Source organism: Moschus berezovskii, chromosome X, assembly GCF_049115385.1.
Source record: "Moschus berezovskii isolate FMDL1 chromosome X, NW_MosBer_1.0, whole genome shotgun sequence".
Classification (NCBI taxonomy): Eukaryota; Metazoa; Chordata; class Mammalia; order Artiodactyla; family Moschidae; genus Moschus; species Moschus berezovskii.
Genome location: NC_142488.1, coordinates 52,902,825 through 52,921,526, shown reverse-complemented (window position 1 = coordinate 52,921,526; position 18,702 = coordinate 52,902,825).

Sequence of the window (18,702 nt, the reverse complement as noted above, 5' to 3'; positions counted from 1 at the left end):
TTTTACCTACACCATTTATTGAAAAGACTCTCCTTTCGCCACTGTATATTCTTGGATCCTCTGTCATAAATTAATTGACCGTATATGCATGGGCTTATTTCTGAGTCCTCTATTCTGTTCAGTTGATCTATGTGTTTATTTTTATGCTGATACCATACTGTTTTGATTACTGTAGCTTGTAATAAACTTCGAAATCAGGGAGCAAGATGTCTAAACCTTTTTTTCTTTCTCAAGTAAATCAGCTGACTTTAAATAAAATTAATTACCCTTAAAAATTACCCTTAATAGTGTGCTGATCCAAGCCCTACAGGCAAAAACTGAAGTTTCCCAGGAAAGGAGGAATTCTGCCTAAGAGGTAACATAGAAATCCTGCCTGAGTTTTTAGCCTATTAGCCTACATATTTTGAAATTGCCAGCCCCCATAATCACAAGGGCCAATTCCTTAAAATAAATCTCTTTATTTATACATTTCCTATTGATCTTGTTTCTCTGGAGAACCCTGACTGATACATACTCCATGGTCTGCTGTCTTTGACAGTGACCACTTATTGCAGTCAAAAACAATGAACATGCTATACCTTCACCTCTTCCTCACCCCAACCTGCTTAATATCTCTGCAAGCTATTGAGCCTCCTGGGATCCTAAGTTCCTCTTAGTACCTCAGATGAACATACTGACCCTACCTTGCTGATTGTGTTCAGAGTATTTAATAAATGGTATGGCATGTGCTCTGACCAATCAGAAACTACACTGCCCAAAAACCAACTAGTCAGCCATATTGATTAAAAAACAGCCCTAGCTTATGGTGAAGATCCATTGTATGAGGGAGCTTATTAAAAAGTCATAGTATTATTCCAAATCAGCAGCTCTCAGTGGCTTGGAGGAATCTGTGTTTTTAACAAGTTCTCTAGGGATTATGATTATCAAGCAAGCTTAGGAACTGCAGAAATAATGTCCAGGATCTAGTATATATGGTAGACTCTTGAATTTTAAACATCACTTGTTCCCATCAAAACACTTTGGAAAAGGGTATGAGTAATGGGTTATTCTATCTCTGGAAGAACAAAAACAAACCTCTAACTGATGACTTATTCAGAGAAAATATGCAAGGATTTCAGATCATATTATAATATGCAAACATTTTATTCATGGGAACCCTGGGCTATAGGAATGGGGAATTTTCCCATAATGAGAAGAAATAGAGTGTCAGATGATTTTGACCAGTGGTCTCTGATGCTTCAATCTTGAAATTCAGAAACATGGGGTTCAGTCTGACTCCAAGAAACTAGTCACATGACTGTATGCAGGACATAAAACATCTCTAAGCTTTCAGTTTTCATTTATACAATGGAGACAATATTTGCCCAGTTTCTTTCATAGGATGATGTGATAATCAAATGGGATCAGGAGAAAAAGAGCACTTAGAAATTAAACTCTATGTCTAATTTCTTCATTGTATAGACGAAGAACCTGAAGACCCAAGAGAAGGATATGTCTCATGGTTTCTAAGCCACTCAGCTGGAATTAGGATGGCACTCCTATGAGTAGAATTATGATGTCATATCAAAGGGAAAAATGATAGGATACTTAATGAGGAATTCCCCAGGTCAGTAGGTGCCAAGTATGCTACTGGAGATCAGCATAGAAGTAACTCTAGAAGGAATAAAGGGACGGAGCAAAAGCAAAACTAATACCCAGTTGTGGATGTGACCGATGATAGAAGCAAGGTCTGGTGCTGTAAAGAGCAATATTGCATAGGAACCTGGAATGTTAGGTCCATGAATCAAGGCAAATTGGAAGTGATCAAACAGGAGATGGAAAGAGTGAACATAGACATTCTAGGAATCAGTGAATTAAAATGGACTGGAATGGGTGAATTTAACTCAGATGACCATTATATCTACTACTGTGGGCAGGAATCCCTTAGAAGAAATGGAGTATCTATCATGGTCAACAAGTACTTGGATGCAATCTTAAAAACAACAGAATGATTTCTGTTCGTTTCCAAGGCAAACCATTCAAAATTACAGTAATCCAGGCCTATGCCCCAACCAGTAACGCTGAAGAAGCCGAACTTGAACGGTTCTATGAAGACCTACAAGACCTTTTAGAACTAACACCCAAAAAAGATGTCCTTTTCATTATAGGGGACTGGAATGCAAAAGTAGGAAGTCATGAAACACCTGGAGTAACAGGCAAATTTGGCCTTGGAGCACGGAATGAAGCAGGGCAAAGGCTAATAGAGTTTTGTCAAGAGAACGAACCGGTCATAGCAAATACCCTCTTCCAACAACACAAGAGAAGACTCTACACATGGACATCACCAGATGGTCAACACCGAAATCAGATTGATTATATTCTTTGCAGCCAAAGATGGAGAAGCTCTATACAGTTAGCAAAAACAAGACCAGGAGCTGACTGTGGCTCAGCTCATGAACTCCTTATTGGCAAATTCAGACTTAAATTGAAGAAAGTAGGGAAAACCACTAGACCATTAAGATATGACCTAAATCAAATCCCTCATGATTATACAGTGGAAGTGCGGAATAGATTTAAGGGACTAGATCTGATAGATAGAGTGCCTGATGAACTCTGGACGGAGGTTCGTGACATTGTAAAGGAGACAGGGACCAAGACCATCCCCATGGAAAAGAAATGCAAACAAGCAAAATGGCTATCTGAGGAGGCCTTACAAATAGCTGTGAAAAGAAGAGAAGCGAAAAGCAAAGGAGAAAAGGAAAGATACAAGCATCTGAATGCAGAGTTCCAAAGAATAGCAAGGAGAGATAAGAAAGCCTTCCTCAGTGATCAATGCAAAGAAATAGAGGAAAACAACAGAATAGGAAAAACAAGAGATCTCTTCAAGAAAATTAGAGATTCCAAGGGAACATTTCATGCAAAGATGGGCTCGATAAAGGACAGAAATGGTATGGACCTAACAGAAGCAGAAGATATTAAGAAGAGGTGGCAAGAATACGCAGAAGAACTGTACAAAAAAGATCTTCATGACCAAGATAGTCACGATAACGTGATCACTGACCTAGAGCCAGACATCTTGGAATGTGAAGTCAAGTGGGCCTTAGAAAGCATCACTACGAACAAAGCTAGTGCAAGTGATGGAATTCCAGTTGAGCTATTTCAAATCCTGAAAGATGATACTGTGAAAGTGCTGCACTCAATATGCCAGCAAATTTGGAAAACTCAGCAGTGGCCTCAGGACTGGAAAAGGTCAGTCTTCATTCCAATCCCAAAGAAAGGCAATGCCAAAGAATGCTCAAACTACCACACAATTGCACTCATCTCACACGCTAGTAAAGTCATGCTCAAAATTCTCCAAGCCAGGCTTCAGCAATATGTGAACTGTGAACTCCCAGATGTTCAAGCAGGTTTTAGAAAAGGCAGAGGCACCAGAGATCAAATTGCCAACATCCGCTGGATCATGGAGAAAGCAAGAGTTCCAGAAGAGCATCTATTTCTGCTTCATTGACTATGCCAAAGACTTTGACTGTGTGGATCACAATAAACTGTGGAAAATTCTGAAAGAGATGGGAATACCAGACCACCTGACCTGCCTCTTGAGAAACCTGGATGCAGGTCAGGAAGCAACAGTCAGAACTGGACATGGAACAACAGACTGGTTCCAAATAGGAAAAGGAGTACGTCAAGGCTGTATATTGTCACCTTGCTTTTTTAACTTATATGCAGAGTACATCATGAGGAACGCTGGGCTGGAAGTAGCACAAGCTGGAATCAAGATTGCTGGGAGAAATATCAATAACCTCAGATATGCAGATGACACCACCCTTATGGCAGAAAGTGAAGAGGAACTCAAAAGGCCTCTTGATGAAAGTGAAAGAGGAGAGTGAAAAGGTTGGCTTGAAGCTCAACATTCAGAAAACAAAGATCATGGCATCTGGTCCCATCACTTCATGGGAAATAGATGGAAAAACAGTGGAAACAGTGTCATAATTTATTTTTTTGGGCTCCAAAATCACTGCAGATGCTGATTGCAGCCATGAAATTAAAAGACGCTTACTCCTTGGAAGGAAAGTTATGACCAACCTTGATAATATATTAAAAAGCAGAGACATTACTTTGCCAACAAAGGTCCGTCTAGTCAAGGCTATGGTTTTTCCTGTGGTCATGTATGGATGTGAGAGTTGGACTGTGAAGAAAGCTGATCGCCGAAGAATTGATGCTTTTGAACTGTGGTGTTGGAGAAGATTCTTGAGAGTCCCTTGTACTGCAAGGAGATCCAACCAGTCCATTCTAAGGGAGATCGATCCTGGATGTTCATTGGAGGGACTGATGCTAAAGCTGAAACTCCAATACTTTGGCCACCTCATGCGACGAGTTGACTCACTGGAAAAGACTCTGATGCTGGGAAAGGTTGGGGGCGGGAGGAGAAGGGGACGACCGAGAATGAGATGGCTGGATGGCATCACCGACTCTGTGGACATGAGTTTGAGTGAACTCCGGGAATTGGTGATGGACAGGGAGGCCTGGCGTGCTGTGATTCATGGGGTCGCGGAGAGTTGGACACGAGTGAGCGACTGAACTGAACTGAACTGAATGCTACCATAGAAAATGTATGACTTTGAAGTGAGTCAAACCTGAAGTCAGTCCATATTCTTGCATTTACCCTTTGACCTTAGACAAATTATTTCACATCCACATGCCTCAAATTCTTCATTAGTAAATGTGTGGGAAAATAGTACCCATCTCATAGGATTGTGTTGAACAGTAAATGGATGTAAAAGATGTGGTAGACAGTAATTGCTCAGTAATGTCAGTGCTTGTTCTTTGTTCTTCCAGTGCTCATTCTCTAACCTTACTGTCACATCATGACAGTTTCCAGATCTCATGAAATCCCTGTATTTGCTTGTGACAGACAACATGACAAGTGTTAGAGTGGGATGGTAGCGTGGGAGTGGGGAAGTACCTTTTTTTCTATAGATTAATCACTGTTTTCCTATAGAACGGACCTGCAGTGAGGTTTCCAAGTATGTTCTAAGGGCCTCTTCTTCATAAAAAATCTGTAATCTACAGAAGTTGTCAGCACAAAATAATTGGAACAACAATATTTATGGTTCTTGTTATTTGCACTGGATCCATTCCTATCTTTTCCAAAGATGGCTTTCAAATACATATTTTAGATCTGCTCTCAGACTGTTCTTAAGTTTAAACTCTCATATTAAATAGAGAAATAATTTTTCCCTCCTCTAATTTTATCTTTTCAAGATACGAATACTTTACCCAAACTAGGGTGCTAATTATGGGCCACAGTGCCATAGGTTAAAGACCTAAGTAGTGCCTCCAGAATCATATGTTCAATTTAGCGACTGAACAACAATTCTCACAATATTGAATTCTTACTATGTGCCAGGCACCATTCTAACAGTTTTGAAAGTATTAATTCATTTGATCCTCAGACACTCCCTAACAAAGTAGATACTATTATTTTCTCCATTTTATAGATGAAGAACAAAAAGGTTAAGAGACATATTCACAATGACAGAACTAGTCAATGGCAGAACCAGGTAACCCTGGTTTCTCTGAATTCATTGGCCTTGCAGGATGATAGCAATAATAACAAGTATGAATTATTATATGCTTTCAGATATTATACCTCCTAATCATCACAACAGCCTTAGGAGGCATTTGACAAATGAGATTAAGGTGCAACAAAGTAGGGTAACTTTCCCATGGTAATGTAGCCAAGTAACAAGTACAACAATGATTGAAGCGAGGCAGTGTAAGGTCAAAGCCTTATGACAGTCTAAATACTGCCATTTTACTGCCCTATCAAGAGCCTAAGCAATAACCACAATGGACTTTCACTCTTCAATAAAGATAATGGTACTGCTTTCTTTTGGTCTAATAGAAAAATACATAGGTGTTGAAATCAGACCTAACACCAAATTCTAGTTGAATCACTTGCTGTGTAACCACAGGCAAGTAAGTTAACCTTTCTGAGCCTCTGTAAAATGGAGATGAAAATAATACCCAACTCATCTAGTAGATGATAACATACATAAGAAGCCTAGCATAGTTTCTGGCAAACAAATAGGAGCTCCCAAATTGTAGGCAGTTACTCCTTCCCTGTTCTTTTTCCCTTCTGTTGGCAGACAAAGCATGATTTTCTGCTTGAAAATGGAGAGTTTGTTTCATGCTGCAGTGCCCTTGTTATTGCCTGACACTGTTCTCTTCCTTTTGAGAAAAAAGATTTTACGTCTTTGGAAATTCACTGTTTGAGGTAGACATTCCAGTCTTCCCATATGAAATATCCTCCTACTCAATCTTAATACAGTATTGAAATGTGGCTCTTTCAAAACCTTACAAAAAATTAAGTTGAGTAGTCTGACAAAGTAACTTGGCTTTCTCTTTCCTCTCCAATAGGTTATTAAGCTGTTGCTTCCTGCATGCAGCAGAGCTGGAGGCAGTCTGTAAGGCTTTCCTCTTTTCCTATGATCCTCCTGTATTTCAACTTTGGCACCCTGCAGGGGAGTCCAGCTCATTGGCACTTAAGTATTTGCACCTTAAATCCAGAAAGAAAGATGTCAGCTGCCTGGGGCGAGGAGCCCTTGGTGGAGATGGTCATTAGTGTTGTCTCATTTAGGCATGAAAATTCTCCAGAGCTCCTCTGGTGTGTCCAAGGGCATCTGGTGGTGCTTCAGATAAAGTGGCTAGACAGGAACAGAGATGAGGGCAAGAGAGGGAAAAATTAAGCTTTGCATTTTATAACCACCGTTTTTCTTTTAGTTGATCCATTTTTACTTTACCCTGCTATGTAAATTTATTCACATTTACCTCATTATTTTTGGAGTATGCACCTTAGCTAATGTTTACTTACTCTTACCTTCCTTTTGCAGGAAAAGGTCAGTTTTCATTCCAATCCCAAAGAAAGGCAATGCCAAAGAATGCTCAAACTACCGCACAATTGCACTCATCTCACGTGCTAGTAAAATTATGCTCAAAATTCTCCAACCTAGGCTTCAACAATACGTGAACTGTGAAATTCCAAGCTGGTTTTAGAAAAGGCAGAGGAACCAGAGATCAAATTGCCAACATCCGCTGGATCATCAAAAAAGCAAGCGAGTTCCAGAAAAACATCTATTTCTGCTTTATTGACTATGCCAAAGCCTTTGACTGTGTGGATCACAATAAACTGTGGAAAATTCTGAAAGAGATGGGAATACCAGAACACCTGACACGCCTCCTGAGAAATCTGTATGCAGGTCAGGAAGCAATAGTTAAAAGTGGACATGGAACAGCAGACTGGTTCCAGATTGGGAAAGAAGTACATTAAGGCTGTATATTGTCACTCTGCTTATTTAATTTATATGCAGATTACATCATGAGAAACACTGGGCTGGATGAAACACAAGCTGGAATCAAAACTTCCAGAAGAAATATCAATAACCTCAGATATGCAGATGACACCACCCTTATGGCAGAAAGTGAAGAAGAACTAAAGAGCCTCTTGATGAAAGTGAAGGAGGAGAGTGAAAAAGTTCGCTTAAAACTCAACATTAAAAAAACTAAGCTCATGGCTTCTGGTGCCATCACTTCACAGCAAATAGATGGGGAAACAACAGAAACAGTGACAGACTTTATTTTCTTGGGCTCCAAAATCACTGCAGATGGTGACTGTAGCCATGAAATTAAAAGATTCTTACTCCTTGGAAGGAAAGTTATGACCAACCTAGATAGCATATTAAAAAGCAGAGACATTACTTTGCCAAAAAAGTTCTGTCTAGTCAAGGCTATGATTTTTCTAGTAGTCATGTATGGATGTGAGTTTTGGACTATAAAGAAAGCTGAGTACCAAAGAACTGATGCTTTTGAACTGTGGTGTTGGAGAAGACTCTTGAGAGTCCCTTGGACTGCAAGAAGATCCAACCAGTTCATCCAAAAGGAGATCAGTCCTGAGTGTTCATTGGAAGGACTGATGTTGAAGCTGAAACTCCAATACTTTGGCCACCTGATGCGAAGAGCTGACTCATTTGAAAAGACCCTTATGCTGGGAAAGATTGAGGGCAGGAGGAGAAGGGGACGACAGAGGATGAGATGGTTAGATGCCATCACTGACTCAATGGACATGAGTTTGGGTAAACTCTGGGAGTTAGTGATGGACAGGGAGGCCTGGTGTGCTTTGGTTCATGGGGTCGCAAAGAGTCGGACACGACTGAGCCACTGAATTGAGCTGAACTCCTTTTGCATGCTATAGTTTCCTAAATCACATTTATTAACTTTTATTTTGCCATAATCTTATTTGCTTTCCACTATCTTTATCTTTGTAACTAATATTTGTCTGTTTAGAAGACACCTCTCGTATGGATGTCGAGAGGAAAGCACCCTTCATGTTCTTAGCCAAGGGAGAGATGGTCAGTTACCTTTTAATTTTGTTGCTAGACCTTAGCAGTAGGAAGCCTTTCTCCCTCCAACACCAAACACTTGACCCTGAAACACTGAATTTGAACAATCACAAATCTCCATAAGCCATAATTCCCATCCCAAAATAACAGAAGAAGGAATTGGATGAGTATTTCTCTCCAAGGAGAGACTCTCAATGGAACACCCCATTTTTCTGAATTATCAGATAATCATTATTAAAAACTTGGGAAGTACATAAAAGCAGATGTCACCTTAACTAGCAGGCAAGTGACCTTGAACTATCCCAATAAGATTCAATGGGAGTACACTTTGCAGGGGACACATAATTACACTCTCACTTTATTATTTTTTTTTTTTGATCCTGTACATCTCCTCACATACAGAGTACTTAAGGGGTGAATTCAATTTGTGTGGAATTTCCATAACATCCACCCTTACCCCTTTGCCCCAAGAGATATGAATAAGTTGACTAGGGTGAGGGTTGGAAATCTCTCCAGGGGTATTTACAGAATGGAGGTAACTGCTTTTAAGTACAAACACTCTATACCTTTAAGAGATATAATAATAATAAAAGAAAAAATAGCTTACCAGTTACATGAGGGTGGCTAAAATTAGACATCTTTTTCATCTTCCAACCAGAAACCTTAGCTTCTCATAAGTTATACAGTTAAACAAACGACAGCCACAGAGCCAGACAACCCTAAAGCAAAGGACATCCAGGACTCCACAGGCTCCTTAGAATATGTATACCAGTATCTAGAGTCTCTTTAGAAATGTGGAAAGATAGGATCCCACCTGCCTTATAAAACAATTACTAGACGCTGAGCAACTGTTCTGAACATGTTATATATATATTAATTCATTTAATCTCACAGGACTTCCATGATGGTCCAGTGGTTAAGAATCTGCCTGCCAATGCAAGAGACATGGGTTCAATCCCTGGCCTGGGAAGATTCTACATGCCAAGGGGGCAACTAAACCTGTGCACCACAACTACTGAGCCCACACACCTAGAGTCCGAGCTTCCCAATGAGAAGCCATCACAGTGAGAAGCCTGCAACTAGAGAGTAGTCCCCCACTCACCTCAATCAGAGAGAGCCCTGGTGCAGCAGAAAGACTCAGTGCAGTCAACAATAAATAAATAATGAAAAAATTACTTATTTTTTTTTAAAGTATTAATTTTCACAGTAAAACCTCCAAGGAGATATTAATATTTTTATCCCTATTTTATAGATGAGGAAACTGAGGCAAAGAAACATTAAGTAACTCACTCAGGGTCACACTGCCACTAAAGTATCAAGATTTGAACAAAAGCATCTCTGATTTTATAAACAATGCTCTTAATCTTCTATGGGCTACAGTGCTTTGTTTTTCCTAGCCCATTATCTTGGATGTACCAGAATTTAAAAAATAAACTGGCAGTGTAATATCACTGATGATGCAAAAATCCTCAACAAAATTCTAGCAATCAGAATCCAACAACACATTAAAAAGATCATATATCATGACCAAGTGGGCTTTATTCCAGGAATGCAAGGATTCTTCAATATCCACAAATCAATCAATGTAATACAGCACATTAACAAATTGAAAGATAAAAGCCATATGATTCTCTCAATAGATGCAGAGAAAGCCTTTGACAAAATTCAACATCCATTTATGATAAAAACCCTCCAGAAAGCAGGAATAGAAGGAACATTCCTCAACATAATAAAAGCTATATATGACAAACCCACAGCAAACATTATTCTCAATGGTGAAAAATTGAAAGCGTTTCCCCCAAAGTCAGGAACAAAACAAGGGTGCCCACTCTCACCACTACTATTCAACATAGTTTTGGAAGTTTTGGCCATAGCAATCAGAGCAGAAAAAGACATAAAAGAAATCCAAATTGGAAAATAAAAAGTAAAACTCTCACTGTCTGCAGATGACATGATCCTCTACATAGAAAACCCTAGGGACTCCACCAGAAAATTACGAGAGCTAATCAATGAATATAGTAAAGTTGCAGGATATAAAATCAACACACAGAAATCCCTTGCATTCCTATACACTAACAATGAGGAAATAGAAAGAGAAATTAAGGAAACAATTCCATTTACCGTTGCAACGAAAAGAATAAAATACTTAGGAATATATCTATGAAAAGAAATAAAAGATCTATATAGACAAAACTATAAAACACTGGTGAAAAAAATCAACGAGGACACTATGGTTGGAGAAATATACCATGTTCATGGATCAGAAGAATTAATATAGTGAAAATGAATATATTACCCAAAGTAATCTACAGATTCAACAAAATCCCTATCAAGCAACTAACGGTATTTTTCACAGAGCTAGAACAAATAACTTCACAATTTGTATGGAAATTAAAAAAACCTCGAATTGCCAAAGCAATCTTGAGAAAGAAGAATGGAACTGGAGGAATCAACCCGCTGGACTTCAGGCTCTACTACAAAGCGACAGTCATCAAGATAGTATGATACTGGCACAAGGACAGAAATATAGATCAATGGAACAAAATAGAAAGCCCAGAGATAAATCCACGCACCTATAGACAGCTTATCTTTGACAAAGGAGGCAAGAATAAACAATGGAGAAAAGACAATCTCTTTAACAAGTGGTGCTGGGAAAACTGGTCAACCATTTGTAGAAGAATGAAACTAGAACACTTTCTAATATCATACACAAAAATAAACTGAAAATGAATTAAAGATCTAAATGTAAGACCAGAAACTATCCTAGAGGAGAACATAGGCAAAACACTCTCCAACATAAATCACAGCAGGATCCTCCAAGACCCAACTCCCAGAATATTGGAAATAAAAGCAAAAATAAACAAATGGGACATAATTAAAATTAAAAGCTTCTGCACAACAAAGGAAACTATAAGCAAAGTGAAAAGACAGCCTTCAGAATGGGAGAAAATAATAGCAAATGAAGAAAGTGACAAAGAATTAATCTCCAAAATATACAAGCAACTCCACCAGCTCAATTCCAGAAAAATAAATGACCTAATCAAAATGGGCCAAAGAACTAAACAGACATTTCTCCAAAGAAGACATACAGATGGCTAAAAAACACATGAAAAGATGCTCAACATCACTCATTATCAGAGAAATGCAAATCAAAACCACAATGAGGTACCATTTCACGCCAGTCAGAATGGCTACTATCCAAAAGTTTACAAGCAATAAATGCTGGAGAGGGTGTGGAGAAAAAGGAACCCTCTTACACTGTTGGTGGGAATGCAAACTAGTACAGCCACTATGGAGAATAGTATGGAGATGCCTTAAAAAACTGGAAATAGAGCTGCCATACGACCCAGCAATCCCACTTCTGGGCATACACACCGTGGAAACTAGAATTGAAAGAGACACGTGTACCCCAATGTTCATCACAGCAGTGTTTATAATACCCAGGACATGGAAGCAACCTAGATGTCCATCAGCAGACGAATGGATAAGAAAGCTTTGGTACATATACACAATGGAGTATTACTCAGCCATTAAAAAGAATACATTTGAATCAGTTCTAATGAGGTGGATGAAACTGGAGCCTATTATACAGAGTGAAGTAAGCCAGAAAGAAAAACACCAATATAGTATACTAATGCATATATATGGAATTTAAAAAGATGGTAATGATAAACCTGCATGCGAGATAGCAAAAGAGACACAGATGTATAGAACAGTCTTTTGGACAGTCTTCATTCCAATCCCAAAGAAAGGGAATGCCAAAGAATGCTCAAACTACTGCACAATTGCACTCATCTCACACGCTAGTAAAGTCATGCTCAAAGTTCTCCAAGCTAGGCTTCAGCAATATGTGAATCATGAACTTCCTGATGTTCAAGCAGGTTTTAGAAAAGGCAGAGGAACCAGAGATCAAATTGCCAACATCTGCTGGATTATGGAGAAAACAAGAGAGTTCCAGAAAAACATCTATTTCTGCTTCATTGACTATGCCAAGGCCTTTGACTGTGTGGATCACAATAAACTGTGGAAAATTCTGAAAGAGATGGGAATACCGGACCACCTGACCTGACTCTTGAGAAACCTGGATGCAGGTCAGGAAGCAACAGTCAGAACTGGACATGGAACAACAGACTGGTTCCAAATAGGAAAAGGAGTACGTCAAGGCTGTATATTGTCACCCTGCTTATTTAACTTATATGCAGAGTACATCATGAGGAACGCTGGGCTGGAAGTAGCACAAGCTGGAATCAAGATTGCCGGGAGAAATATCAATAACCTCAGATACGCAGATGACATCACCCTTATGGCAGAAAGTGAAGAGGAACTCAAAAGGCCTCTTGATGAAAGTGAAAGAGGAGAGTGAAAAGGTTGGCTTGAAGCTCAACATTCAGAAAACGAAGATCATGGCATCTGGTCCCATCACTTCATGGGAAATAGATGGGGAAACATTGGAAACCGTGTCAGACTTTATTTTTTGGGCTCCAAAATCACTGCAGATGCTGATTGCAGCCATGAAATTAAAAGACACTTACTCCTTGGAAGGAAAGTTATGACCAGCCTAGATAGCATATTAAAATGCAGAGACATTACTTTGCCAACCAAGGTCCATCTAGTCAAGGCTATGGTTTTTCCCGTGGTCATGCATGGATGTGAGAGTTGGACTGTGAAGAAAGCTGATCGCCGAAGAATTGATGCTTTTGAACTGTGGTGCTGGAGAAGACTCTTGAGAGTTCCTTGGACTGCAAGGAGATCCAACCAGTCCATTCTAAACTAGATCAGTCCTGGGTGTTCATTGGAAGGACTTATGCTGAATTTGAAACTCCCATACTTTGGCCACCTCATGCGACGAGTTGACTCACTGGAAAAGACTCTGATGCTGGGAGCGATTGAGGGTAGGAGGAGACAGGGACGACAGAGAATGAGATGGCTGGATGGCATCACCGACTCGATGGACATGAGTTTGAGTGAACTCTGGGAGTTGGTGATGGACAGGGAGGCCTGGCGTGCTGTGGTTCATGGGTTCGCTAAGAGTCAGACACGACTGAGCGACTGAACTGACTGACTTGGACTCTGTGGGAGAGGGCGAGGGTGGGATCATTTGGGAGAATGGCATTGAAACATGTATATTATCATATGTGAAACGAATCACCAGTCCAGGTTCGATGCATGATACAGGATGCTTGGGGCTGGTGCACTGGGATGACCCAGAGGGATGATATGGGGAGGGAGGTGGGAGGGAGGTTCAAGATGGGTAACACATGTACACCCATGGTGGATTCATGTCAATGTATGGCAAAACCAATACAATAATGTAAAGTAATTAGCTTCCAATTTAAATTTTTAAAAAATTTTAAAAATTTCAGTGTAAAGAGTGGGTTAGTAAATTCAGTATCAGTTAATGTCAGAGGAATACTCTCTGCACTGACTAGAATATATTAATAATTAAAACTAATTTCTCTTGATTTTGACCTGGGGCCTCAAAAATACAGGCACTCTCTGTCTTAATATTTACATTTTCCAGCTAGGGTGCATGATTTAGGTGTCTATTCTCAGTATGACAGTCTCATGCAGTCAGTGCAGCCAAAGCCTGACATACTGTTAGGCATGTCACTCCAAAGCTTCTTGCTATTCTTGATGGGGATTGAGAAGAATGTTTCCTCTGAGCACAGCTATGAGAATTCCAGAAGAAAACACCTGGCTAGAGACATCAAGAAGTATAACCTAGTCTCAATAGCTTCCTACTAAGAGGGTCTGAGGGACTCCTGCTCATATCTTCAATGTAAGAACTGGTGTTCATGTATTCAATCATTAAACATTCATTTACTGAATGCCTACTATGTGGAGGCACTAGAGATATAGGGAAGAAGACAGATAAACCTTGCTATCGACGACTGGTTCACAATGTTCAGCATGTCTTTGAGGACTGCTCTCCTTAAATTTTAGGTCTTTGGCCAATGAGAGTGATCTCTTTTCTCAAAATATGACACTCAAAATTGCCTGACTCTCCCCTCGTGTAAAACAATGGTGGGACTGAGTTCTCCAGGGAACCTGACTGACTCAGAGCTTAGTGTGCAGGAAGTTTATTGAGATGCTCTCAGAATTGACTGCTGTCGGGAGAAGGAAAGAAGCACGATTAGACAGAGACAGATGCCAAACTACGATAAAGCCTCAACAAAGTCTCCGGGAGATCCCACAGGAATTCTGGAATTGGGTCGGCCCTCCTGAAATGTAGCCAACCACTGGGTTTTTGGTTGTTTTTTTTTTTTTTAACCTCCATATAAAGCAATGAATACATGCATCTTTGGGAATGCATCTTTGGGCAAGACAGCTTTCTTCAGTTCAGTTCAGTCACTAAGTCATGTCCAACTCTTTGTGACCCCATGAATCACAGCACTCCAGGCCTCCCTGTCCATCACCAACTCCCGGAGTCCACCCAAACCCATGTCCATTGAGTCGGTGATGCCATCCAGCCATCTCATCCCCTTCTTCTCCTGCCCTCAATTTTTCCCAGCATCAGGGTCTTTTCCAGTGAGTCAGATCTTCACGTCATATGGCCAAAATATTGGAGTTTCAGCTTCAACATCAGTCCCTCCAATGAACACCCAGGACTGATCTCCTTTAGGATGGACTGGTTGGATCTCCTTGCAGTCCAAGGGACTCTCAAGAATCTTCTCCAACACCACAGTTCAAAAGCATCAATTCTTTGGCACTCAGTTTTCTTTATAGTCCAACTCTCACATCCATACATGACCACTGGAAAAACCATAGCCTTGACTCGACGGACCTTTGTTGGCAAAGTAATGTCTCTGCTTTTGAATAAGCTGTCTAGGTTGGTCATAACTTTCCTTCCAAGGAGTAGGCATCTTTTAATTTCATGGCTGCAATTACCATCCTCAGTGATTTTGGAGCCCCCCAAAATAGAGTCAGTCACTGTTTCCACTATTTCCCCATCTATTTGCCATGAAGTGATGGGACCAGATGCCATGATCTTAGTTTTCTGAATGTTGATCTTCAAGCCAACTTTTTCACTCTCCTCTTTCACTTTCATCAAGAGGCTCTTTAGTTCTTCACTTTCTGCCATAAGGGTGGTGTCATCTGCATATCTGAGGTTATTGATATATCTCCCAGAAATTTTGATTCCAGCTTGTGCTTCATCCAGCCCAGGGTTTTTCATGATGTACTCTACATAAGCAAAATCAATATAATATTGTAAGGTAATTAGCCTCCAATTAAAAAAATAAATTTATATTAAAAAATAAAAAACAAAAAAATAAGCAGGGTGACAATATACAGCCTTGATGTACTCCTTTTCCTATTTGGAACCAGTCTGTTGTTCCATATCCAGTTTTAACTGTTGCTTCCTGACCTGCATCCAGTTTTCTCAAGAGGCAGGTCAGGTGGTCTGGTATTCCCATCTCCTTTAGAATTTTCCACAGTTGATTGTGATCCACACAGTCAAAGGCTTTGGCATAGTCAATAAAGCAGAAATAGATGTTTTTCTGGAACTCGCTTGCTTTTTCCAAGATCCAGCGGATGTTGGCAATTTGATCTCTGGTGCCTCTGCCTTTTCTGAAACCAGCTTGAACATCTGGAAGTTCACCATTCACGTATTGCTGAAGCCTGGCTTGGAGAATTTTGAGCATGACTTTACTAGCATGTGAGATGAGCACAATTGTGCTGTAGTTTGAGCATTCTTTGGCATTGCTTTTCTTTGGGATTGGAATGAAAACTGACCTTTTCCAGTCCTGTGGCCACTGCTGAGTTTTCCAAATTTGCTGGCATATTGAGTGCAGCACTTTCACAGCATCATCTTTCAGGATTTGAAATAGCTCAACTGGAATTACATCACCTCCACTAGCTTTGTTTGTAGTGATGCTTTCTAAGACCCACTTGACTTCACATTCCAGGATGTCTGGCTCTAGGTCAGTGTGAGTGATCACACCATCATGATTATCTGGGTCGTGAAGACCTTTTTTGTACAGTTCTTCTGAGTATTCTTGCCACCTCTTCTTAATACCTTCTGCTTCTGTTAGGTTCAGACTACTTCTGTCCTTTATTGAGCCAATCTTTGCATGAAATGTTCCCTTGGTCTCTCTAATTTTCTTGAAGAGATCTCTAGTCTTTCCCATCATATTGTTTTCCTCTATTTCTTTGCATTGATTGCTGAGGAAGGCTTTTTTATCTCTCCTTGCTGTTCTTTGGAACTCTGCATTCAAATGGGTATATATTTCCTTTTCTTTTTTGCTTTTTGCTTCCATTCTTTTCACAGCTATTTGTAAGGCCTCTCCAGACAGCGATTTTGCTTTTTTGCATTTCTTTTTCTTGGGGATGTTCTTGATTCCTCTCTCCTGTACAATGTCACGAACCTCCGTCCAGAGTTCATCAGGCACTCTATCAGATCTAGTCCCTTAAATCTATTTCTCACTTCCACTGTATAGTCATAAGGGATTTGATTTAGGTCATACCTGAATGGTCTAGTGGTTTTCCCCACTTTCTTCAATTTAAGTCTGCATTTGGCAATAAGAAGGTCATGATCTGAGCCACAGTCAGCTCCCGGTCTTGTTTTTGCTGACTGTATACAGCTTCTTCATCTTTGGCTGCAAAGAATATAATCAATCTGATTTCGGTGTTGACCATCTGGTGATGTCCACGTGTAGAGTCGAATGACAATTCACAAAAAGCTATCTTCAGGCTGTGCTTCTAGCATCTAGGAGAATAAAAATCCTTGAGTCCTGAATGGGATTTGGACAGTGCATTAAAGCTTCTACTACAGAAGAAATGGACTTTAATATATGAGTCCCTTTCAGAAGTTACAGCCTGTGACCTCATGCCTTTGTTGTTGTTGTTGTGCAGTCACTAAGTCGTGTCCAACTCTTTGGGAGTGCATGGGCTGCAGCATGCCAGGCTTCCCTGTCCTTCACTATCTCCCAGAATTTGCTCAGATTCATGGCCATTGAGTCAGTGATGCTATCTCACCATCTCATCCTCTGCTACTATCTTCTCCTTCTGCTCTCAATCTTTCCCAGCAACAGGTCTTTCCAATGAGTTGGCTCTTCGCATCAGGTGGCCAAAGTATTAGAGCTTCAGCAACAGTCCTTCCAATGAATATTCAGGGTTGATTTCCTTTAGGATTGACTGGTTTGATCTCCTTGCAGTCCAAGCAACTCTCAAGAGTCTTCTCCAGCACCACAGTTTCAAAACATCAATTCTTGGATGCTCAGCCTTCTTTATGGTCAAACTCTCACATCCATACATGACAACTGGAAAAATCGTCGCTGTGACTATATAGACCTTTGTCAGCAAAGTGATGTCTCTGCTTTTTAATATACTGTCTAGGTTTTCATAGCTTTCCTTCTAAGAAGCAAGTGTCTTTCAATTTCATGGCTGTAGTCACTGTATGCAGTGATTTTGGAGCCTAAGAAAATAAGGTCCAACTGCTGCAAGCTACCACTTGTACCCAGTAGGCTCTGAGGGGTCTCCTAGACCAGGCCCTTCAGGGTAGATGTCAGTGCCTTGAGTTCCATCATAGGCTTCTACAGACCTGGGTGTAGTTATACCTTGCCTAATCTTGGTGAGCAGGACTTTGAGAATATTCTAGAGAGCTCAGCCTGGTTTCTGTATTAAGTTACTTGAGAACATCCTGATTTATGAGAGAACTATAAGCAAAGGGATGCAGTGTCTCTGGGATTCATGATTTTATAACTTTGTGCTGCCTCCTGGTGGCCACTCGGCTAATGCACAAAAGAGAAGCCAGGGATTTAATTAATAGAAAAGCCATTTTTAATATGGGCTTTTTCCCCCTTGGAAATGAAGTTTTGCGTTAAGTTATCTTGAACAGAATTATTCCTATATCGCAAAGTCTTCTATCTTTCATGTCCCAGCTCAGATGTTTTCTCTCTAAAAAGCCTTCCCAAACCAACCCAGCAATCAGCTCCTCCCTCCTCTCAGCTTCTGTAGGACAGTTTATGTGTCTCTCTAGCCACAGCCTGGACTGCACTTAAGTGGATTACCTCATTTAAGGCTTATACAAATCCTGTGAGCTAGGTATTATTATGATACCTACTTTGAGGAAACTAAGACAGAAGAATGAAATAATTGTTTGAAAATCATTTGCCAGATGGACAAGAGCAGGGAGAAAGGAATTGTAGGAAAAGAGAAGTGGGTATGCATATAAGTGTAGGGAAAACATGATATGCTTCCTCCACCTGGTATAGTTAGGGGATTATTAATAGTTCAGGTTTTCTGGAGTGAGGTATAAAGTGGCAAAGCAGTGGGTATGCTGAGAGAATTGCACAAATAGAATTGTGGTGTTTTAAAAGCAAGA